General features: G+C 40.0%; 1 protein-coding gene across 2 annotated transcripts in view; it reads left to right on the forward strand.

Annotated features, from left to right (window-relative positions):
* The first annotated feature begins 7,568 nt into the window (after nucleotides 1–7,568).
* Nucleotides 7,569–25,440, forward strand: part of MET (MET proto-oncogene, receptor tyrosine kinase) — a 110,037-nt gene continuing 92,165 nt past the window's right edge. For both annotated transcript variants that reach the window (XM_058528789.1, XM_058528798.1), the window contains exon 1: nucleotides 7,569–7,627. The gene's annotated coding sequence lies outside the window, so the exon portion shown is untranslated. The remainder of the gene's footprint in view (nucleotides 7,628–25,440) is intronic.

A 25,440-nucleotide genomic window follows, 5' to 3' on the forward strand; every position in this document is an offset into this window, starting at 1 on the left:
ACATTGCTCCATTTCTATTACCTCTAAGTGGTCCTGTATGTTCCACATCCTAGGCATCTATCAAACTTTCCTCCCTGCCCTGCATCCCAGCAGTCTCTGCCTTACATCAAGCTTTCATCATTGCTCTCCTGCATTAAAGTAATAGCCTTCCCTCTTGCCACCCTGCCTCCAATCTCACCCTGCTCCAAAACTTCCATTAAATCAGAGTGATCTTTCTCAAACGCAAAATTCTAATTATTTTACTTAAACTATTTTAGTGACTCATCACCCACCATACAGATTTTCTTTCTTGGTGTAGTATACAAGACCCCTTATATTCTGATCCTCACCTACTTTGTTAGCCTAATTTCCTGCCCTAGCCCCCAAACACATTGTGCCCCAACTGTTCTGAACTACTTGCAGAACCCTGAATATATAATTATTTTAGGCTTGTGTGCCTGCTCCCTCTGCTATGAATTCATTTCCTCACCTCCATCCTCCTGCAAATACAGTCGCCTGACAAACTCCTGCTCATCCTTTAAGATGTGGCTCAAATGTGGCCTCCCATGAGGTGTCTTCCATGTTTCCTCACTCCTCCTGATCCCCCTAGGTAGTCCATGATGCTGTCCTAACAGTGGTTAGTTAGCACTTGCTCCATTGTACCGGGTCTGCAGATTTACATGCAGGTTTTCTGTGCTCAACTACATGCCCCTCAATGGTAAGGACCACATCACATTCATCTTTGTAGCCCCAGATACTAACACTTCCCTGGCACATGATAGGGGCTCAATAAACATTTGGTTAAGAAATTAATTGATGGATTACAAGACCTGACAAGCTTAAATAATTTATTCCACATTTATAACTGCTTCCATACAAGTTATGATTCCCATAAAATATAGGTTTATATTTATTTTTTTAAATGATTAATTGGGGGGTAATCTGATAAATGTAGATGGCCAAATATTGAAGTTCAGTCTAAATCTTGAAACAGCCCTAAATCATATGACCTCATTGATCATATTAATAAGATTATTTCTAAATCGTAATTTCAATGGTGCTGTTTAAATATGCTCTTGACTTGCCATTGGAATATAGAACAACAAAGGAAACATCTGGTTTTTCTTAACTTTGGGGTGACAAATCCATTTGTTAACAGTAGCAATGAAAGAGCCAACGTTACTTGATAACAGCACTAACATGGGGAGCTTGGGCCAAAACAGATGGCCCAGACACTTCAGGGAAAGCTTTAAAAAGATATCTTTTCTAATTCAGGTTGCACACTCCTTGCAAGTTCCTTCAACATAAGTATGAAAGTTTGCAGATGATTTTATTGGCTCTGACAGTTCTGTCTAGAGGTTAGTTTGCAATTGTCTCTAGGGGGTAGTTTTTGGATTTTGTTTTTCAGAGTAAGTAAAGGCAGGAATGTTTACAATAGACCAGCGAACTGGAAGTCCAAAGCAGTTTGCATCACTGCTGACTTTCTGAACATGACCCTTGACTGTTCACAGTTTGTCTGTGCTCTTATGTTTTTAATTCTTCATTGACAAACCTAGGTTAATCCAGAGTTACTGCCATTTCTTCTGTGTGTTTTGAACATACACTAATACTAATTATGTTTAGACTCTGAGGTTGTTAAACAAAAGGTTGAAATCTAGCCAATGCAAAAGTGTTGGAACCATCTTTATTATTCTTCAGAAAACACTAGTTATGTGTAATAGTTACAGTGATTCTAGCCAAAACGTTCAAACATCCTATCATTTTCAATGCCACTAAAACCTATATATTCCCTCTTAAACTGTAAATTTTGTAGCCATTTCTAAATTGCCTAATTTACTTTTGGACTCATCAAACATACTATCCCTAAATTGATTATTAAATCAATAATCATTGGAATACAAAAAAGAATTTTGTCATATTTGGACAAGGCAGTAGTTAATAAGAAACACATACAGGAGTACTTCCTTTCTAACAGAATGTCCCCTTATATACAATATAATTAGTAAATTGTTTGGCATATTTGCTCCAAAAGGACTGGTTCTAGTAAAATTTTGGTTGATATTTAATTTTTAATCATTTTCATCAGGCCATAGAACTGTTTTTATAGCTGAAGAAACTGATCCACAGGAGTTAAGTGCCAAAGCACTCATCAAGTTTGTGGTGAAACCTAGAACTACAGTAATTACACAAATGCCCACGCTCACATACACATTTTTAAAGGGCTATCCATAAAGAAACACTGATCAATGAAGGAAACACGTTTATTTTTGTGCATTGTTTCCCAAGATAGGCTAATCCATTTGTGTTAGTATCAAACAGTTTAACAAATAGAATGGATATGCTAGTTGGGAAATAATGCTATGCTATGTTGTATAAAAATGAAAGATTTTTCTTTCCCAAAATGCTTTTACCAATTTACCACAAGGTAAAAGACATAAAAGGAAAAGAGATGAAAAGAAAAGAAAAACAAATTAACACAGCTTCAGGGAGGGAAGTATTGATAGAAGAAAGAATTATGAGGGCAGCCTTCTGGGTCTTTCTGCAAGTCTTTGCCTTTACTTTCTCATCTTCCGAGAGGACAGAGACTCTCCAAAAGACCGTCTCTTAGGACTCCTGACTTTCTGTCATCTGATGCTTCCCTCTCTCCCTCACATTTCTTAGGTCCCCAAGGAGAGCTCAGGGGTTGTGAAAACAGAGACATTGGGGAAAGAGCATTCCAGGTCCTTTTCACATCTGGGAAGTCTACGTCCTATGCACCTATAGCCCACCACCCAGGCTACCCTAACTGCCTGGGACCCTCGCTCCAACCCGTGCAGTGTTTTATAGATGGACAACATAGGTGGTGCCAGCACCTTTATTCTGCACTGCAACATCCAGTCCCCGAGGGTCAAGCAAACAGAGGGGTGGCCATGCCTTAAGTCGCAGCTGACTTTGTGGACAGGGAAGAAAGGAAATGAGAGAAAGCCCTAAGTTCTGCTGTTCCACGTTAAATGACTGCATCATTCACCACAGGACCAGCGACAGTTTATAATATTGCGATGGGAAGTGCAAGTGTTCTGGAAACGGACAGACTTAGGCCAGTTGTGTGATGTTGAATAAGTTACATGATCTCTCTGAGCCTCATTATTTCCCTGGATGTAAACTGGAGAAGGATGATACCTGTCCTGGAGTTTTATTATGAGATCATAAGTAAAACTCAAACACATGGCTGATACATGGTAGACATTTAATAAATGAGGGCTAGACACATTATGCCTTTGCCTGATTTTAGGAGAAAGGCAATAAGCTAGATGTGAAAATGAACCAAATTACTAACAAAATTGCAGCACCCTGTTGGAGATGGTAATTTATTTTTAATTTTTCTGCCTCCAGTTTCCTAGGCCTTCTGATTAAAATCATGATACCTGTAGCTTCAAGAGCCTAGCAGTCTTGTACTTGTCCTCGATACTGAATACGCTTGGTCATATTTTTAGATAACTTAACATTGCATGTTTTATTTTTAGAGAGCCCAGCCACAAGCAAATGACCAATACAAATCAACATAAAAGTAGTTCATATTGCAAGAGCCTCATTCTAACCCTTTGTAGCTGGCATTCTTTAAGACAAGGTTTCCCAAAGCATGTTACCTATTAAACTAATTTTACGGAAAATGGCTACTGAAGATGTTATGAGGAAAAAAAGGCATATTTTCGGTTTAGCTTTGTTCTGTTTTGTTTTTCCCTGTGATTTTTCAGAATCTTCAATATTCTAATGTGCATGATGTATCTCTAAAAAGGGTAAGAAGAGTCCTATATCCCCAAATTGTATTTGCCCACAGAAATGATTTGAGGAACCAGCACCTGAATAATTCTTCTTGTCCTTCTGTGGAGACCTTTTCCACAGGCACACTAATAGGGGCAACGGGGCAAGGGAAGGGAAGAGAGTAGAGCGAGAGAATCCAAGAATAAATACTCTAAGACAGGGGTCACAAATCCTAACACCTACAGGAGAAAGTGACGTCAAGATCAGAGGTAGGCGGGATGCATTACAAGAGAAGATGGGATGATGGCAAACTGCAGAACATATGTTCTGTCTATTGCAATTCAAACTTTTAAAAAACATTCTGTGGGCCTAGGCAAGTCTCTACAGGTTGCCAGCATGAAGCCCCTGTGCTAAGAAGATTTCTTTCGTTTCAAAAACAGTAACATGTGAACAAACTTAGAGTACCTTCAAAGATCCCAATTTTAATGTGTTGCAGGGAGAGCAGAAAGGATGTGGCATATTTAGAGCGAGACACTGCTGCTCCTCTCCCCTTTGACCATGGCTACCATTAGGCCATCTCAGGGTTAAGAGATGGGATCTTGCTTATAGTTGAGCACTATGTCATCCACAAGTGTGTAGATAAGGATAGCTCATGTCTTTCAAGCACTTATATTTTACCAGACACTATTCTATGTGCTTTACTTATAGCTCCTCATTTCATCCTCACAATAATCCTATTATCATCTCCATTTTACAGATAAGGCACAGAGAGTTTAAGCCACTGGCCTATAGTTACATAGCTAGCAAGCAGCAGAACTGGGCTTGAAATCCAGGCTGTCTGGTTCTAAAATCCACACCTTTAACTGCTATGCTACACGTGGAGATGTCTTGCTCCTCATTTGAGGGGTATATCAGTTTTGAATGCTTTTGGCCACAGACGACAGAAATCCCAGCTAACAGTGTCTGGAACAAGTATTTTTCTACAAAACAAAATCTGGAAGCAGGTGTCTACTGGCATTGGTGCTGTCGCTCAGCAGTGTCAGAGTCCAACTTTTCTCCTCATGGTTGCAAGATGGCTAGCTCTTTGCTGAGCATTATATATGAAATCAAGAACGCAAGAAGTGAGAAGGGGTGGCACCAGCTTATTAGGGAAACTAAACTCTTTTCCAGAAGTCCCCAATAGACCTCAGCTTAACTCATCACCAGAATGACATCACATGGTCATGTCTGGTTGCAAAGGAGTCTGAGAAAGCAAGTATTTCTCCTTTCCAGCTATAAGAGTGGAGGCAGGCAAGGGAATATCTGGTTGGGAACAGGTGCTGGCTTAGCCAGCCAACAATGTTGGCCACAGGGGTTTGGTTTGGTTAGGAAAATACCAACCGAACTTCATCATACAGTGTGTCACCCATGCCATGGATCCAAGGGAAGTTAAACAGCAACAATTAAAGTTGGCCACAAAACCAAAATTGAATTGTAGAACTCCTATGACCTTTTTTTTTTTCTTTTTTTGCTTCTTTCCTTTTCCAAATATGTGAAATTACTTTTAACTCTTTTCTGGATCAAACCTATCTAGGTAGTGCGTAAAAACTAATTATTTGATTTTCATACACTCAGTTACTTTTAGTTATGCTATTCTTAGTTATGTTATTTTTATAAAATATTATCTCCTTATTTATAATTAATAAATCAAAATGACAATTCTTAATAAGTTTCAAAATTGGACTGAAATTTGTCAGTAACTAGAAACTAGGAAACCAGTGCTGAAAATATATAATAGGTTATTTGGATTTATAATCTATTTTATTTTCCAGTTTGTACTGGATTTTCTGGGTCTTTCTACCACTTTAATTGTAATTTTTTTCTTTTATATTTTTATCATGGCACTCAAACTCAGAAAACCTGTTAAGGCAACTACATAATGCAATCTAAAAATCCAGTTAACATATTGCTATGGAAACCAGGAAACAGAATCAGCACTCTAACCATTCCTTTGGACAACTATGACTAATTATGTGTGTGTGTGTGTGTAAATTCATTAGTTTATTCACCTTTTATTGGAAGTTGGTACTGAACCCCAAAACTATAATTGACCTGTCCATAAATAGGCCCAGGGCCCTCCAACCAGTCAATTAGCATTTTAATATGAACCCTAGTCATTGTTAAATTACACCATGTGATATTAGGAAATCTTCAGTAGGGCTGTGTTGTTTATTTAGCCTTCCCAGGCTGTGGCCTCTTGGCATGTTGTGAAGAACACCTGACTGGGATTTGAGAGCTGGGTTCTAACCTCTCCTCTTCTACTAACCAGCTGTGTGACCCTCACAGGAACTCTCAGGCACTGAGTTTCCTCATCTGCAAAATGGTTCAATGCAGAGTTCTAGCACAGTATTATGTAACGGGAACTTTCCTTTTCCATAAAATTGGGGAATCATGAGGTAATCACATTTGAGGATGGAAACGGCTCTGTGTAGTCCCGGGTAAAGCGCCTGGCACATAGTAAGCTCTCAGGAAAACGGTAACTGTTCTTACTATATTTTCCTATTTTTCATTCTGTAGTAAATAATTCCTGAACCTACACAGTCAATGTCGTTTTGTCCCATGACTGTCAATAACTACCAGATGCCACTATCTGACAAGCCCTTCCCAGAGCCAGAGAGGAGAATGCTAAGTCCTAATAGGCAACGCTCTTCCTTAGATCCTGTTACCTTTGAGTGTTTATTTTCTCTTGAAGGTTAATGTCAATTTTTATATTCAGACATGTGAGATATAAAAAGTTATCCTGATACAACTCACCAAGGCCCTAACACCCTTTTTTTTTTTAAAAAAAAAATCGTAAGATTTCAACATTCAAGAATTAAACTTTTGTTCTGTTTTGCTTGTTCCTTGATGTTTGCCTAGTTATTTAATCAGCCTGTTTCCTGCTACAAAAAAAAAAAAAAAGTGATAGTGAAGTTTCATCAGGGTTCAACTCCTGTGTTGTTCTTCCTTCCAGAAATCCGAGTTATTATAGTAGAGGATAATGGTTGCATAACGATATCCTTGGGACAGTTCGTCCACCCACTCCCACCTCCGCCTGGACAATGAATGCCTTGTTTCCGCGGCGCCCTAACCGTCCTCCCCGCCGGGCAGCGCCCGGCGGCCGGCGGAGCCGCGGGAGAGGCTCCGGGCAGAGCCTCGCGCTTTTCCCGCCGGCCGCGCGCGGGGGAGCGCGGAGGGGGCGCGCCGGGGGACGCTCGCCGCGCGAGCACCAGGAGGGGGAGACTCGGTGCCGCTTATCTCCGGTGCTGCAAACTTCAAACTCCCCGAGCTGGGGGAGGAGAGAGCGCGCAGCCAGGGCGAGGAAACTTCTCCACCTAGAAAGTTTCACCTTGCCGTGGGCGGGGCGGGAGGAAACGCGACCCCCGCGGGGCCAGGCGCGGCGCGCGGGCGGCAGGAAGGGCGGGGGCCGATTTCCCCCTCTGGGTGGTGCCAGTCCCCACCTCAGCGGTCCTCGGACCGGCGGACGCAGCGGACGGACAGTGCGCGAGACAGACAGACACGTGCTGGGGCGGGCGGGCGAGCGCCGCGGTCGGGTCGCCTGGCCGTGCCTCCCGCCTGGACGCGCCCGGGCCGCGCGCGCCGATGCCCGGCTGAGTCACGGGCCGGGCAGCGCGCGGGTGGGGAGGGGCGGAGGGAGCGCGGTCGGCGAGCCGACGGGGCGCTCGGCTGGGCCCGGAGGCAGGTGACCCGGAGGTTCTCGCCGCCCGCAGCGCCCCGAGCCCCGAGCGCTTTGTGACCAGATGCAGAGCCCAGCGGAGGGCGCGAGCCAGATGCGGGGCGACAGCTGACTTGCTGCGGGGAGGCGCGGAGCGCGCCGGTGGTCCCAGCGCGGCTGACTTCTCCTCCGCCGGGTCCTGGGCGCCGCAAGGTAAAACTGCAGTCCGCTTCAGATCCCGTACCCACCCCTGGCCCCAGCGCTTCTCCTCTCTTTGTTCCCCTAAGAGACCTGACTGCTGTTCCAGAGGACGAGACCGGGGAGGTGGGCGAGAGTTTAGGGGCTTCAGAAACTGAAGGACTGTGGCCAGGGGGGAGTCGAAACTAGAATGGGGCTTTTCGTTTTAGGGGGTTGCTTCTGACGGCCACCTGTATGACTCAGGAGAGAGAGGGGCGCAATACATTGCAACAGGGGTTTACATTAGATGTACACTCTGTGCTTTCAGAATTAGTGGATAAGGTTTGTCTGAATGATAAAGATGTACACAGATGACAAGATTAAACCACAGCCAGTCAGAGGAGAGGGTGATGTATGACTGTTATGGCCGGGCAAGTTTCAAGGCTGTGATCTGACTCAGCCCTTACAAAGGGGATCCGGTCACCCAGTCCCAGGGTGATGCAGCCGGCAAGGTTTGAGCCGCAGAGCGGTTTCCTTGTTCCTTGTTCCCAACCCTGCTTTATCTGTATTAGTGGGTGGGGGTCCTTCCAAGGGGCAGGTGTTTCTGTGAAGGTCTGAATTCTTCATTTCTAGCAAATACACAGGGCTTTGTGATCCATCATTTTCAATCGTACCTTCTCTCTTGGCTGGGACTCTGTGGAGGACATCTATCTTATTAGGTGAAATAGATTATAACCAGCGGTCGGCAGTCTGGCTTGTACTGGTACTGACCCAGTAATTAAAGCACCAACCAAAGTATTTTCACCAGCTATTGCCAATGCAGAATTTACTCCCAAGTACGGTTTCCCATTTCATACCTTTTATGTTTTAAAAGAGTCATTTACTAATTTGACAGTTGGAGAGGGTTGCAGTGGCTCACACATGAATAGTTGCCCAGTGTATTTTACAATTTAACAATTTTATCTTCAAAGGAGCCTTGGGGCAGAATGAAATATTGTCAACTCTCTTAGGCAAAATAATCAGGATACTTTAATTGCCAAGTTCAAGATGGTCGATGAATGTGAGAGGATTGTAAAAACTGACGTTGGAGAGAATATAGACTATCTGGACCCTCTCCTGAATTTTAAGAAGACTGTTAACGTTGTGTAGAGTTGGGTGGAGGTTTCTCCTGTCATTTTCATCAGCCAGACACATGCACATTGCCATGCAAATGGATTCAGAAAAACATTATTTTCCTTTACAGCTAAACTATTATAGCTGACTAATGAATTTTTTCTGCATGAGGATGATCTGAAAATGGTGTACATCATGTTTCTCTTTGCTACTGGGACATAAATTGTGCTTTTATGTAAACTGTAAGTGGTGCTCAGATTATTTACAGGTGCATAGCTTTCCTTTCCAGCTCTGAGCTTACTGGGCTTTGTTTTAACATGTAACCGTCCGTAATGGAACAGAGCTGAGATGCTTTGGTTCCAGTCATAGACTGCAAAAGCCTGTGGTGTATTCAGTGTTCATTCTTTTTGGGTTGCTGAATAAGACAGGTGAAATTTACATCACTCATAAGAAATTTTTTGTTGTACCAAAATTTTTTGTGTCTGATTGCCTATAAAATATACTGGTGTTTTAAAAATTCTGTTCGTTTCGAACTTGACAGTGCATAAGCCTGTAGTTATTAACCTAAGTATATTTTGATTTTAATATGATGGAATTTATGGCATATAGAAGATGATCTGCTGACTACTGCTTTTTCTAAGATTGCTTTGTTCTTAATACTTGCAGTAGAGGTTTACATTAGATGTACACTCCGTGCCTTCAGAATTAGTGGATAAGGTTTATCTGAATGATAAAGATGTGCAAGATGAACCACAGCCGGTCACTATGAAAGCTCGTAACTAGTATTTTCATGACTTTTAAACCTACAATAAAAGAAAAATGTTACTTTTCTAAGTGGGGGAAATACTCTTATAAATTCCTTTAAGACTGTATGTGTATGTCCCACTATAATCTTGAAATTTTAAAAAAATTTGTTTTAATGAGGGTTAGATTAAGAAATACATTTCAAAAATCAATTTCCTTAGCTGTTGATTAAAAAATAGTCCAAAATAGCATTAGTCTAAAAAATAGTCCAAAATAGCATTAGTCTAATTTTCCTTTTACAAATGGGTATAATAGCCTCAAACAAACTTTTTCTCAAATGTGGTCATCTCAAAACAAAGTGAATAACTCAAAAGGTCTAACATCCTCTCAGGACGCACACTGTTCTCTAAGTGGCTGCACCAGTGCCTATGGTGACACACCCATGGTGTGTACACAGCTCCCTGCACGTTCAGAGTAGCTCCGGTCTCTCTGCCCCCTTCCTCCTCATCCCTTTCCCTTGGTTTGGTCAGAGCTGCTTCCAAGCCCTTCTATGCTTTTCTCCACTCCAATTTCATGGTTTCTTCGCTGTCATTAGGCTTAATGCTTCTCACCAGACTGTCTATGCTTTCTTTTCCCACCATCCATAATATTCTGTGTTTGTTCATGGAATCCCGAATTTCTTAATTGTGCCACCTTAAGGGGATTGAAAATATGCGGAAGCTCAAGGGCTGGGCATGTAACCTCCTTTACTTCCCTGGTGTATGTTGAAACTGGTGTCTTTGACTCTGAGCCTTCAGGGCAGAGTTTCTCCAAGGGCTTTGCTCATTGCAAAATAGTCACCTCTTAGTAATAAATGGTAGGTATACTGACTGATGTCAACTCAGGATCACTTTGATTCTCTGTTCTTAACAGACACTCAGTTGCTGCCAGGCCCACATTCGCCTCACCAAAAATAGCTAAGAACTGTATGTTGAGCGTTCTATGTGTTTGGTACTAGGGGAACATTTTTTAAAAGGAAGAAATGAAATCTCTGCCCTTGAAGAGTTTAAAATCTAGATATACAGATAAATATCACACATAGAAACTGAACCAAGATCCATAATTATTAAGGGGACATCACACATATTTAATTATTAAGGAGAATGACAATGTTAGGAGTCATCCTGTTTGCTGGTAAATAATAGAAATTTTTTAGAAATCAAAATTCATAACTTAGAGGCCTCTTAAAATTTTCAACCTGTTTCTGAGTGTATCATCTTTCTCATACTACAACAACCTTGCAAAATAGGCAAGGCTGATATTAAGATCTTGACCTCCCCATGTTATAGACAAGGAAACTCTGTGCTTGATCCCGGCCCCCATGATATCTCAACAGCACCACACAGCCTCTGCCCAGACATCGATGAGGGTTAGCTATCTGAAACATTTTCTGCCAAGAAATAGGTTGGGATCCTTAGGTTAGTGATAAATGATGACTATGACATTTCTAGTCTCTGGGGTTTTTCTCACCTCTTTCTCCAGTTCTCTTTTTCTCTCTTTCTCATTGTGGTAAAGCATACCAAGAAAGGCTTCATTCATATGTGTGGGGCATTCTCCTATTATCAGATTAAGAGCTGTGAGTAATTTTGTAATCTACTCTTCTATCAGAAAGCCCATTCTCAGATATCTCTTCAGCTGTGTTTAACAGTTTAGTATATTCCCCTTGGGATTTGTTTCAATAAAAATATCCAGTAAAATCAAAGTACTTTGCTTTTCAAGGGACAAAATGAAGAAAGTGTTTTTATAAGCTGTAAAACTTAATTGAGAGAAAAATCACACGTGTGGCATTTGTGGCTGGAGGTGTAAGCACGGTGAAATAAAAAAACAGTTAACTGGCTAATTGCGTGCCTAGGTATACGTATTTCTTCTGTGATTGTGTAAATTTGTGCAAGTACGTTTATACAGGTTACTCCTGTTGTTTTTAATTTCTGTAATAAATTATGTAGCTGTAGGTCCCATAGAAATTATGTAAGAGCTCATGAGCTGTATAAATTATATAATGGTCCATAGGGTTTGAAAATGTATTTCTCCTAATATAACTAAGGATTATTAGGAAATATGGTCAGAGCAATTATGACATATGGTCAGAGAATCACAGGTTCTAGCGAAAGCCAGGTCCCTGTACTCTAAGAATGTGATTAAGGATTTAACCATTCAGCATAATTTGTTGTGTACCTACCAGGCATAATTCTAGACTCTGGCAATGCAGCAGAGAGTAAAGCAGACAAAAGTCTCTGACCTCATGATTCTCTGTTCTATATTGAGGAAGGCAAACAATAAATAAAATAAAATGTGTTGTATGTGAGGTCGTGATAAGAGCTACGAGGAAGCATAAAGTGGTGAAGGGGAGTAGGGACAGTCAAGGATAAGAAGGGGTAGGGTGGTGATTGAACAATTCAGTCGTGGGGTCAGAGAAGGCCTCACTGCAAAGGTGGTCTTTGAACTAGAACCTGAAGGAGATGAGAGAAAGAGCCATGTGGATATCTGGAGCAGAGCTTCTACTTTGCATTCCTCAGGAGTGCCACTCTCATTTTGTTTTCTCTAGAATTGTGCAGTGCACAGCCTGCACAACTGTACATGGAGTCCCTGGTTTTTTATGAGAAATACCCAGACAGTGCCTGCCATAGTTCACTACAGTCTCAAAGATGAAGATAAAGGAGTGGGCCACATCCCTTGGTTTATGGGGTTGGAAGAAGAGAACCGTTGGTATTTTCCTGCGTTTGCCTGGTCCCATCCCCACATCCTGTCCTTGATCAGCGATATTGCTCCATTGGGACAATTTTCCTTCTTATTTTCTCTATTGTGAGCCTGGCTCGGTGGGATTTGTTGAGAGTAATACTCATAGCTTTCGTCGTGGATCCCTCCCATAGTATAAATCTGGAGACAGCAAAGGAGGTAATTGCTTATGGTATACAGCTTCTGTCTGCTGTGCACTTCTTTCTTTCCTTCTCTCTCTCTCCTTCCTTTTCCCTTTCCAGTGTTAAACCACTGTGTTGGATTTTCTTCCTTCCCCTTTATGCCCTCTCTCTATCCTGTATGAAGATTTGCAAACAAGTAACCTAATGAATAAAACTAACCCTTTCCCTAGAGACTGACAGTCTGCTCAGAAGAAGCCCTACCTAAGAGGCAGCAGCCACCACTTTGCATCATCAGAGTTGTCACGAGGCCCAGTGTGTGGCATGGGCCCTTGTGGTGTTGTCTTTCAGATTTTCAGGAGAAGCTAGAAATCTCTCAGTTTTAAAATATTGACTCAGCATCTTTTAAAACACTGTGCAGGCTAGAGAGACAAGATGTCTGCAGGCCAAATTTGGCTTCTGTTAGTCCTGTTTGCAATCTTAGCCATGACTGCACCTGCCAAGTGGTCCCCTGTGTCACCTTCAGGTGCTGTTGAATTCAGCAGCAAGTGTGCATGGCCAAAGATCCCCAGGACTGCTTCTGCAAAGTGCTTTATCTTCTAGCGTTCTGATATTTTTCGTCTCTGGAAAATTAGCTTAGCAATTTAAAAAAGAAAAAAATATTTTATAGTTCATCATCTGTTGGCATATACTTATTTTTCTAAGCTCATCAGCTCACATACTTTCCATCAAGCTGTGTATATTTCTAAACTAAAGGGTAATCTCGTTATTTCATTCTTCAACTGAAGCAGTCATTTTCTGAAACCTAAATTCATCATAACTTTATATGTAGATTTCGTATTTCATTTCCAAGTTCTCATTCAGAATAAACTCTCTCTTGGGAATACTGGTGCTTTCTTTGTTTTGTTTTGTTTTTTTAGATCTGACTGAACTTCATCAGTTGTTATTCCTCTACCGTTGAAACTCAAAATAAGCACTGCATTGGTTTCGAGTGCCCTTTAAAAACCATCAGATCAGTGTTACAATCTATTTTTCCAAAGGAATAAAAGCTCACAGGTTGTGCACTAACTTGTTTCCTTTAATCCTAAAAACTCAGTGAAATGCCCAGGCTAGCGGCCTTCCGGAAGGCCATTGTGTTAGAACGGAAGATTATGTACTGTATTTCTTCCTACTATTTTAAATGCAAATATAATAATATATCATGAAACAGAGCACATATTAAGATTAGTGGCCTTTTCCTGTTTTGAAATCATCTCATGCTCCCCAATAGTTGGAAATCTGAGGCAGCACCTAGAATCTCAGTCCAATTTTGAAATTATATGTAAAACAAAGAATTCACTTGGAGGCATCAAAAAGTACCCCAATTGTTTTGTAAGACCACGGGATGTTTCTGATTTTTAATATTTTATTGAAAATATCAAGAAGAGCGTTCAAAGCTGGAGACCTTTGAAATAATGCAGTCTTCACAAGGCAGAGAAAGAGAGAGGTGGAGTAATTTGTTTAGCGGAAGGCAGGTTGCCTCCTTTGAGGCCTGATCATGTGAGAAAGGAAAGTCCAGCCAAGTTTCGGGTCTATAAGACAGCTCCAACTATCTTTAAAAATAAGTTTTAGCTTTGCTTGGGACTAACATGTGTTTAGACCAACATTTTAGCTTTTAAAATTTAAACCTAGGGGTCTTTTAAAGGAAATTTAATCCATGTGTTTTTGATTCACTAAATCCTAAATCATTACCCATAAACTGTATGTCTCTCTAAGCTCTTTGATGTCTAAGAAATCTTTGAAACCATGTAAGGCCCTTTTTGTTCCTGGAAAATAGGAAGTTGATTTTTGCTGAGGGTCAGTAAACAGCATCTTCAAAAATCTAAGTTAGGTCTGAAATCCTGCAACCATGACAGAATGGATGTTTGAATGAGTGCTAATGCATTTTTCTGATGCAGTGTGAAAAATATAAGTACTTTTAAAGACCTTGCTTACCATTAGTATTCAGTTGTAATCTTTACTAACCCCAAGGAAATTATTTTGGCACCATTCCTCTTTCTATTGTAATGTAAATATAACGTCCAAATATTTATCATTTTATCCTGGCACACAGTAGGTACTCAGTAAATATTTTGTTGAATGATGAATGACTTTTTCTTCTTCCCGGAACCTTCCAGCTAATGTCAATCTTTGCATTCGATATCAATATCCATCTGTCATGTCTTGGAATGAGATCTGTTCTGAGTCAGTGACCTGGTTCAACAAATTTTAAAAATAAGCCATCTAACTAAATATATGACATTTATTGAAATTCATTCTGTACCACGAAGCAAGTGCCTTGCAGAGAGTGCTGAAAATAGGAAGGAATTTCTAGGCTAATTTGATTAAATATTCAGTTGTTACCATATGCTTTCTGAATATTGATTTTTTTCCCCTTTTTCTGTTTCTGCCATTCTTCCTCCCACCTTGACATGCTTACTGATTGAAAGCTATGCACAGAAAAGGGCAGGTCGTTTGTATGTATAAACAAGTTGAAACAGGCTTAGAAAACGTAATGCTATAATCATAAGTTGCCATCATATAGGAGGGGAGAGGGAGGTACTCAACAATAATCGTGGTGTTGGGTTTTACTCCAAATTACACAGATGACACATCTTTGACTCTATTGTGTGGAGGAAAACACCTTCTTACCGTAGTTAGATTTCCTGTTTGTGAGTGTGTATTTTCTGGTACCTAGACTTCCCTTATGGACTCAGCACAAATACGTAGCTTTTAGTGCAGTTGAAATGCACATGATTAGGAGTACTGACTTCTATGGAGACAGCAATGCCTTGTCTCTAAAAGAAGTAAAGTAGTAATAGAAGAAGGCATAGTACTGAAACATGGGCATTGAAATCTTTCTTGATAACCATGCTGTGAATTTCTAACTACTCATCATGTTTTGTCCTCAGAAAACCTTCACTGATCAAAAGTGTGTTGTTTCTGTGTGGCATAGGGATGCCAGAATTGGTCAATTTCTTAAATCTTGGTGTGAAGAAAAAGGAAAATTGTGTTATCATGTTGAAATAGAGGTTTTCTTAGGTGAACTCTTGACTGAATACATATATCATCATTAAAGCTTGTTTTGAAATTTTATTATAGATAGCTCTGTCTAAGGAATAACTTATTTATATAGTTTTGACATGCTTAATTTTTATTTCAATAGTTGACCAAACCGTCAGTGATAATCATGTATCAGTGTGTTTGTACACATTCATATTTAGATGATTTTTTAAACTCCAATTCACAGGTCTCAGAATTTGATAAATGAGCAGTCAACTGCCTCTGTATGTGAACATTTTGAAAATGGTAGTTCAATTTAAGAAATTTTTTATGATAACTCTCATGCACCAGATAGAGAAAATAGATAACAAAGGAGCAGACCTGGAGGTTTTGATGGGGTATTGGAGAAGCGAGGTTATGGGAGGGGAGAGGTAGATGGATATGCTGAAGGATGATGGGCTTGGGTGCATTGTAAGTCACGAAGAGAGTGTCCCATCAGGAATCAGGCTGCCACCTTCCAAGTAGGGAAAAAAACTGGCCAAAACAGTGGGGAATCAAGGGGCACTCACAGAAAATGGTAGGGCTCGTAATAAGCAAAGTCTAAACTTCATCCAACTCTGTCCCATGTGGTTTGATTTTTGGAAAGACTAAACTTGTTATCTGTCCATTCCTAAATGAGGCCTCTTAGTCTATCCTACCCTCAGCTACCAGGAAGAATGCAGGAATACGTAGCAGGAGCAGAAAGAGTGTCGGAGTCATGTCCTAAGCACTCTATCAGCTACTCGCCAACACTCTAAATGAAATTTCATGTTCTCAAAGGAAATCATAGTATTAACCAAACAAACTTATAAATGTTTTACATTGTTTTCATGACTATATTCATTTTCTAGTGGATCAGAGCATTATAATGCATTCATTACTGTTGGGACCAAAAAGTTATGGCCCTAAAAACTATAATCCATAATTACTTTCCATTGGGATATCATGTACTGTAGATGTATATGAGTTTTTCTTGCAGATATTATCTTGAGGCCATTTCTTTGGGCCTTCGTTATACAGAGTTCACGCTAGAGTGTGCATAGGAATTGCATTTTCATGTTCTAAACACAAGCTCAGACAGTGGTCTAAAGATTTGAGGAAAGCTCGTATCAGGGCCTGCCTTCACTTCCTATGTTTTTGTTCCTCTGCGAGTCTTAGGTGAGCAGCTGTCATCTGATTCTGGCCTCACATTCAGGCAGAATCCCTCCAGCTCCTGCCGATGGCTACACTGTCCAAAGTGAGCTTGTGGTTTGACTACTATCTAGTTAAGACAAAGACAGCAGACAAATAGAATCATTTAGGGCCTACATGAACCTTTGGGCTTAAAATATTACCCTAGCTTTTTTTTCTTTAGTTGAGTGTAAAATAGTACAATAAATATTTTAAGTTCCATTTATTATATAATGAAGCAGCCAAAGCAAAGTTTGCTGACAGAAGAAAGCTTTCTCCTAACAGAAATCAATACACATTTTGGACTTTTCAAAAATTCACTTTCTAACATGTTAAAGTTAAGATACTTCTAAATTTTATTTCACTCTCACTAACGTACGTGGGTTGTTCATTGAAATCTGAACATCAAGGTCCAAAGATTTTAAACATTCTTCTGGTCTTCAAAGAGCTTACCAAAAAAATTGTTCTTTAAATCGCCAGAAAAGTGCAGATAAAACCCCAGACAATTTCATTAACAACAATGAAAGGTGACAGCCCTGAATCTATGTCATAAGTTGATTAATTACTTTCTAAATGTTATTAAAGATTATGAATGAATAACTAGGCTGGTATTTAGGATCAAGCCTCCCTCACAATTCCTAAATGGGTTTTAATTTTCAGAGTTAGATGATCATTATATCTGATTCATTTCTTTAACATCTTTAGACTGTTGGTTTTATTGAAAAGCGAGCAGAGTATCTGTTTCAATATGTTTTTCTTTTCCCTGAAGTTATTCCTTGCAGATTTCAATAAAACTGGTTTTGAAATAAAAATAATCAAATGCTGGCATTTCCTCTTAATAAAGGCCCATAGATCTGATGAATTATATAAACATTACAAAGAATTCACTACAGAGGTCATGATTATGGAATTATTTAATTCCCAAATCTGCCTTGCAGACTGCTTGGACACTCGGTGAGAATGGGCATTGTGTATTAGGATGCGTATTATCTCAAGTGAACTTTTAGTCTTGTTTTGGTCATTTCCCATTTTCCCCATTCCCATTACAGTGATTTCAAACTTTCACCATTCCCTCAAGTTCTGGAATCTCTTTGGCTCCCCTCATTCTCAGTGTAATTTTTTTTTATAGTTTAGAGAGTAAACAGAAGCCCATATGGTTTCCATGTCACCCATTATTACCTATATACATATGTTAGACATTCTGATCTTTAATACACAGTTACCTTAAGTATTCACTCCTATTTCTACCTCGGCCTTTAAATAAAGAATTCTTGAAAATAAATTTGTAACTCTTTTTGTCTACTCACATTCATTCCTTACCTCATTCAACTCAAGCAGTCTGTTCCACACTCCTGAGAAAGTGCCCCCACTCTAATCACCAGTAACCTCCTCATTGCCAAATCTGATCGACACTTTTGTTTTTATCCCACTTGCCCCCTTTGTGAAATTGGTCACTACGCGTGCGTCTTGCTTCTCCTTTCTTGAAATTTCTCCTTTAGCTTCTGAAATACCACTCAAACTCTTCCTTTTACCTTTAAAGTTTAGATTCTTGTCTTTTTGGTTCCATCTGAATGTCTCCTTTCTACTTACTGAACATGCTTGTGGGTGATCTCACTTACCTCCATGACTTCAAATACACTGATGGACCAGTGGCTCACAGATTGCTATCTCTGAGTCCCTCTTTGCTCTAGACCATCATGCCCATGTTGTTAACTACTTTATAGATTAACTACTTTATAGACACTTGCACTTGAATGACCAACAGATACCTCAGAGTTATTAACTGAACTACTATTTTGGCCCCAAAACTCGTCTCTGCCTGTTTTCCTTACCTTTGTTGATGACACCCAAGATAGATACTTTTTTAGCCATCCTTGACATCTCATTCTTTCCTGTGATCAAAATCTGTATTAAATAATTGTCACATAAATTGTATCTCTTTAATATCTCTCTGATCTCGTCCTTTCTTTCTATCATATCCATACTGCCAAAGTCTTTGTTCTGGATCATTCTTTTATGTATTAATTCATTCCATTATCCATTCTTCAACAGATCTTTACCAGGTGCCATGTAATGGCACTACACCAGGGGCTAAAAATAGAGCTTACAGTCTAGTGGGAGATACAGATAAGTAAATTATAACACAACATCATAAAGTCTAGATAAGGAGAAGGAAGGTTTGGTGTATAAGCACATGGGAGAGTTCCCAATCTCTTACTAGAGGGTGAGAGAGGCATTGGAGAAGGCCACCTAAAAGAAGTGTTACCTAGGGTAAAAGTAAACCAGGTGAAGGTCAGGGCAAAGTGTGCCAGAAAGAGGCATCTGCATGTACTGAAACTCAGAGTGAGAGAGCACACAGTTTGCTTCAACAACTCAGAGAAGAGCAGGGTGGCTAGAGCCTAGATTTCTAGGGGAGCGATGGTAAGAGGCAAGACTGGAGAATTAGGCAGAAGCCAAATCATGCATGGCTTTTAAGCCATGCTAAGGAGTTGAACTGTTTTTAAACAGAGAAGTAACATAATCAGTTTGTCATTTCAGAAAGATTTCTCTGGTATGTTGGGGAACGGATGATCAGGGGCAAGAATGGAGAGGGAAGACCAGGTAGGAAGCTGTTGTAGTAATCTAGGCAAGAAGTGACACTGCCCTGAACTTTCAGTGGCAGTGGGGATGGAAGCAGATAAACATATTTAAAACACCTGTTGGTGGGAGTCAAGAATGATGTCCTGGAAATGTGGGAAATGTTATGCACTGAGACAGGACACCAAGTGGGACAGCAAGTTCCAGGGGAGTAAATGGAGGTGCCAGAAGGAAATCCAACTGCTCCCTCTTAGTCTCTTTGTCTCGTTCACCCTCTTCTCCCCAGCCTATTAGCTTTGGTGTTCCCGGAGCACAGTCCTCCTCTCTTCATTCTCTGCACTCTTTCCCTTGGTAGTTTCATCCAATCTCATAGCTTTTCATACCATCGATATGCAGACAACGTCCTAATTTAAATCTCTAGTCCAGGCCAACTCCAGGACTCAAATATCCAACTGCATACTCAACAGCTCCACTTGGATGCCTAAAAAGTATCTCAAACATGAACAAAACTAAACTCCTGATCTTCTCACATCCTCGCCTTGCTTGCTCCACCCACCAGCTTCTCCATGTCAGTAACTGGCAAAGCCGTTCTCCCGGTTACAAAACCCAAAATCTTTGGAGTGTTTTTGACTCCTTTTTTTCTCACACATCCCATATCCAAATCCATCACCAAATCCTGTTAGCTCTATCTTCAAAATATAACCAGAGTTCAGCCACCTCTCATCACTCACTCCTTCCTCTCTGCCCATCGCTCACCTGGACTACTGCAGCAGCCTCCCAACTGGTCTCACTTCTCCGTTTTTGCCCTCTGCCACCCCTTGCCACCAGCAGTCTTCTCCCACACATGGTCAAGTTTTTGATTCCGTTCAAACATAATCATTCGCTCGCTCAACGCCCTTCAGTGGCTTCCCGTTTCATGCCAATAAAAACCCAAGCCTCACAGTGACCCACAGGCCCTACATGCTCTGATTCTTTGTCCTGTGTGATCTCATCTAGTCACCAAGGTCCAGGCTTACTGACCCCTTTGCTGTGCCTCAAACACACCAGGCGTGCTCTCCGTTTGGTCCTTCTTGCCTCTGACCAGAAATCTCTTTGCACATCTCAGATGGCTAAGTACTCTCCTCCTTCAACTCTTTCCTTAAAAGCCACCTTCCCAACTTTTCAAAGCTCCTAACCTCTCCCACCACCTTCCCTCTGGGTGCTCCTGATCCCCCAACCCTTCTGTTTTTTTTTGCCTGTAACTCTTATCAACTTCCAACACACTACATGATCAACTTAATTGTTATATGTATGATTTGTTGTCTGGATCCACCTTTGAGAAACTAAGTTCCACAGGGGCAGGAATGTTTGTTTTGTTTACTGGTGTACCCTAAGAAACTGGCACATAGTAGGACCTCAATAAAAATTTGTCAAATTTAGTCTTAAATAGCCGTTGGACATACAAAACTGATGCTTGAGAGATGGATTTCTGGACTTTCTGGAGATAGAGATGAAAATACAGATCTGGGAGTCTTCACTCTGTTGTTAATCTTCATTCTCTATTGCCTGAACAGATGCAGTGATCTTCTGGCATGTCTTCTGGCCTCTAGCTCCTTCCCACTCCAGTCCACTCTCCACATTGTCACCAAAATTGTCTAATATATAGATATTGCTAATTTCCATCTTCTCCTCAAAACCTCCCAATGACTGTCCGCTACAGATAAGGTGCAGACCCCTCAACAGGATATATAAAGGTTGCTGTGATGTGGCCCCAGCCTAATCTTCCAGCTTCATGCACACCCAGCCCAGCCCACACAGCCTCTATGCCGGTTACAGCATCCTGAACAGCCCTGCACGTTTTCCCCGAGGTGCCCCTCCTCTGTGCAGAGAGTCTGTCCCCCTCCTCAGCTGTGCTTGAGCAACTCCAGTTTATCCTACAAGACCCAGCTCGAGTAATATCACCACTCTGAAATACTCCTCGTCCCTGCCTCTGTCTGCCACAGTTAGCTCTTCTTCCCAGTTTGTTCCCCCAGGGATGTGCACCTGTCTTTGCAGCACTGCCTGGAGTGCAGTGAGGTGGGCGGCTGGGACTGCCAGCCAGAGGGCAACACCTGGATGGTTGAAAAGGTTTTTTTTGTTTTTATGTGTTGCCCTCTCTTCTCTCTTTCTGTTTCTCTCTCTCCCTCCTCCTTCAAACACACATACCTTCTACACACACACACACACACACACACACACACAAACTGCCTTGAATTATTTTTCCTTGAATTGATCAGTTATATAAACGCAATCCTGAGCACAGTTGTTTTCAGGTTGTCCTAACCTTTTGATTTATTGATTTCGCAAGGATCCAGAGTGTTTACTGAGTTTTAGAAATTGGATTCTGTACTTCTGTACTTATTTTTCTGTGCTGTTCTGTTTTTACAAGGATATTTTTGCTTGGCATTCTTTATTCTTTTAAAAGTAGTTAACGATTTTGGTAGAAAGTTTTGGCTCCTTTTTTTTTTTATTGGGGTAACGTTGATTGATAACATTATAGAGATTTCAGGTTTACATCATTATAATTTGACTTCTGTATGGACTACATCATATTCACCACCAAAATTCTATTTTCCATCCATCATTGTACAAATGGACCCCTTTACCCATTTCACCCTTCCCCACCCCACTTATCTTCTGGTAGCCACATATCAGTTCTCTGTATCTGTGTTTTCGTTTGTTTGTTGTTGTTATCTTCCACATAGGAGTTCTTTATCCTCTAATTACATATTGATCTCAACATAGTGATATTTATGTGCTTTTGATTTTTCTCCCAACACTTTTAGAATTGCTTTGTGTTCACCCAAGGAATCCACATCTGTACAAAATATAGCCAGGCTTGGCTATTCCTTCCACTCAGTGTTTTCATGATTTCTAGAACTTTTTTTCTACTTTACCTGAAAAAGGAAATGTCATATACTGACAAACTTCACCTTGAAAGTTCATTCCACTGCCAGAGAGTCTACTTGCTAACCTTGATTTCCAAAAAACGTTCTCAGCTGTGAGCAAAATAAAATTCAGACATACCCTAAGGACTAAGTGAAAATAGTGAATGCCCACCTCATTTGACCACTCCACATTTCAGGGCCAGCGCCTGGCCTTTGGCACCCTTATGGCTCTCCCCTTTGTCTCTTTCCCTGCATGTTGATTTCTCTTTCTTTACATGACAGCCACCGTAACAAGAATGGGGTCCACTCACCACCAGCGTTCCTCTGCAGCCGTTTGATTTCTGCTTTAGGTAACACCAGAGGAGATTGATTCATTTTATAAACCTAAACCTGAGCACAGTTCCCCTCATTTGGAGTTTACCATGCCTTATGCCAAGAACATTTTCAAACACTGAGGGAGAGAAATGTCTGATTCATTAGTGAGTAATGTACCAGCTTCCTCTCCAACTTGTCTCCCTTCAGTGGTTCACACTCTGGCTGTTCAGTCAGGTTTATCCCATTCAGATTCTATAGTTGAATGCACTGGAAAAGATTGCTAGACTTTTTTATTTTAACTTACGTACTTAGAAATTCTGTTTCTCAAATGTGATTTGTGGCTTCATGTTATTCAGTATTCCTAGATTAATTGAGCAAAATCTCGTAGCACTTCTGCACAATCTGAACTATAAAATTAGATCTATCCATTAGGCTGAAAAAATATTTTTAAATACTTTTATAGGATTTCAAGCGTCTTAGCACTTTCTTAACATTGGGGAAGTTCAGCCTTCGCATTTTCAAGGGCAATGAGACATTCTTTTCTGACCTACAAGTTACTAATGGAACAAAAGCCTGTCCATCAGTCAGGACTCTGACAGTTCAGTGTATTTTCTGAACAGGACTTTTTACCATACGCACAATGATAAAACAAACGTCCTTTTATTCTTCTGAATAAGTTGAATACTTTCAGCCATTCTTAAAAGGACAAAGATGTTTACTAACAGATTATAAATGTATGAGGGATGATCTTGAGAATATAATGGAATTCTATTCTTTTTATCTTTACTCTTACCATATCAGAGTTGGCAATGATCTCAATCATATGTTACAACTAGAAAATGCACAGTTGGCTTTTTCTTATGCTACAGTTCAGTCATTTCCAACTTTTAAAATGTTTATTAGAAGAAGAAAAGATGCAGTATTGGACAAGAATCTGAATAAAAGCACTATTTAGGTCTCTTTTAAAGAAACAACATCTGTGTAATAATCAAGAATTAGTGTTTAGAGTAGCCCCCAAAACATTAATTATAACACATGAAAATTATTCTTGTACTATGTTTAACTTGTTTTCTCCTATAGCCACCTATATATGAATTTTTAATAAAGCTTGCTTATTATAAATTAACTAGTTCAATCTAGGAATACTTTTTCTGTTTCAGAAATTCATGTCAATGACAGGCTGCCATGTACAGTATAACTTTCCTCCACCAGCACACAAATCCTTGATTTTTAGTAAAAAAAAAAAAAAAATACCTTCACATGATATTTAAAACCAACTGTTAGAAACAGGTTACCCTGGTAATCATTTTGAAAACAGCATGTTTTAGACACACAGCAGCAAAACAACAACAACAACAAATTGTATGCAGTTTTACAACGTGTATGTGCTACAAAAAACTTAAAAATACTGTTCTACCCCAATAGATGAATAGGTTCAATCAAAATCTTTTCAATCTAAGTTCTGTTAGTAAAAGGGATGATTATTCCTTTATTTTTCTCTGTTTACTTACAACTAGGATTGTCACATAAAATACATTCATGGGACATACTTATACTAAAAAAATTATTCATTGTTTTTGTGCAATTCAGGCTTAACTGGGCATCCTATATCTTTATTTGCTAGACCTCAGTGAAGGTACGGGTTTGCTCTTCTTTAAAGGGGTCAAGTAATGCTTCCTTATTTGTTGTTCTTCCTTAGTATGGAAAGCCCTTACCATGGCCTTTGACTTGGAGGACAGCTTAAGAAGGACTTGAAGAACTTGAAATGAGTTTAGGGGAAAACTACAAGATGACCAAAGGGTGGGAAAATAAGAAATAACACTATTTAAACTGTAGACGAGAGGACTAAGGTGATAAAACAGTCACCAGGTATTTGAAGTGGGCTCACCCAGTGGACTGTGCCAAGTTCCTCATTTTTGATGAAGGCAGGCAAAAACTGGCTAAAACACAACGTAGGTTGATAAGCATAGTAGCTACATTTATTGAAAGCCAGTGTATGTTGCATAATTGAATGCCAGTGTCTCTCATAATTTATCTCTAACCTTCACGGCCAACCCACAAGATGTGTACCATTGTCCTTATGTTTTAGATAAAGAAACTGACACAGCGTCAGAGGTGTGTAAATGGTAAAGCCCAGATTTACATCACATCGAAGTCTGTCTGACTATACTCTCTCCACTACCCCCCACCTCTTTTCCAGAAGGTTTTATGAGCTATTGGGAAGAATGTTGTCAAGCCAACCAGTCTGTAATTATTACACATAAGATTGACTCATGGGCATTTTGGATCATTTAAATGTGGTCATATAAAAGAGCAGTTGGATGAGCTAAAAAATGCTGAAGATTTCTTCTGTCCTTTGACTTACTGTTAGAAATCATTGTCAAGGTAGTGTCTAGCTTTGTTAGAAGCAATTTTTGACATGGTGTATTGTTTTATCTTTCTAAAGTCAGGTTAGGCTTTTTTAATGATCATAATGCTGTGTTAAATCTTAGGCATAAGAATCAAATGCCCAACAAAGCATGTTTAAAATTTGCTTTCTCAACAGCCCAGTAGATCCATTCACTTTTCAATTTAAGTTACACGTTCAAATTTTTGGCATTTATCTTACTATCTTCAAATCGATGGACTACACTTTTTGAGGGTATAAACTCTCAGTATCTAGACAACAGCATGGTATGCAATGGGTGCTCTTGAATATTTGATTAGTATTGTGTGATATAATGTAATATGACTCTTCATAACCAGTGAGTATTTATAAATACAGTATTTTAAATGTCATCAGGAATCTCCTATTGGAATCTTCTTTCCTTAACTTTGTTTTTATGGGCTTACTTTTAAAGTTAATGGAAGTAATATAAATGTAGAAAGGGCTAAGAATTTTCCTTAGGATTTCACTCTGGCAAGTCCTCTTGGAGATTTAGTTATGACTGCTAGATTTAGCTTTTTATGACTGCAATTTCCTTAATATGAGATCTCAGCAATTTCCATCATCATAAATCCCTTTTTTACACTTAAAAGCAGGATTGAAATGTTTTCTAATTTTTATATCTTGACTCTTCACTAAGATACA

This window comes from Diceros bicornis, chromosome 3, assembly GCF_020826845.1.
Source record: "Diceros bicornis minor isolate mBicDic1 chromosome 3, mDicBic1.mat.cur, whole genome shotgun sequence".
Lineage (NCBI taxonomy): Eukaryota > Metazoa > Chordata > Mammalia > Perissodactyla > Rhinocerotidae > Diceros > Diceros bicornis.